A 348-nucleotide genomic window follows, 5' to 3' on the forward strand; every position below is an offset into this window, starting at 1 on the left:
TTAGCTGGGGCATGATGGAAGGGTCAGAGGATAGGCCTGGGAGCCTGATGGCTTGGCACCGCGGCTTCTTCCTCTCTGAGCCTACTGTATTCCTCTGAAAACTGGTGTAAGAAAAGTACCTGTTTTAGAGAAGGATGAGGAGTCAGTGATATGTCTCTTTTTTTCTTTTCTTTTCTTTTTTTCTTTCTTGCTTTTCTTTCTTTTTTTTTCTTAGCCTGACTCTGTTGCCCAGGCTGGAGTGCAGTGACAGGATTAGGGCTCACTGCAGCCTGGAACTCCTGGGTTCAATCAATCCTCCCACCTTGGCCCCTGCCTCCCCAGTGGCCGGGACTAAGGGCGCCGCCACCA

The 348-nt window shown here is 50.3% G+C and overlaps 1 protein-coding gene across 1 annotated transcript in view; it reads left to right on the plus strand.

Annotated features, from left to right (window-relative positions):
- FCGBP (Fc fragment of IgG binding protein) overlaps positions 1–348 on the plus strand; it is a 66,453-nt gene that overhangs the window by 53,224 nt on the left and 12,881 nt on the right. The window lies entirely within an intron of this gene.

This window comes from Mandrillus leucophaeus, unplaced genomic scaffold (genome assembly GCF_000951045.1).
Source record: "Mandrillus leucophaeus isolate KB7577 unplaced genomic scaffold, Mleu.le_1.0 Scaffold106, whole genome shotgun sequence".
NCBI classification, from domain to species: Eukaryota; Metazoa; Chordata; class Mammalia; order Primates; family Cercopithecidae; genus Mandrillus; species Mandrillus leucophaeus.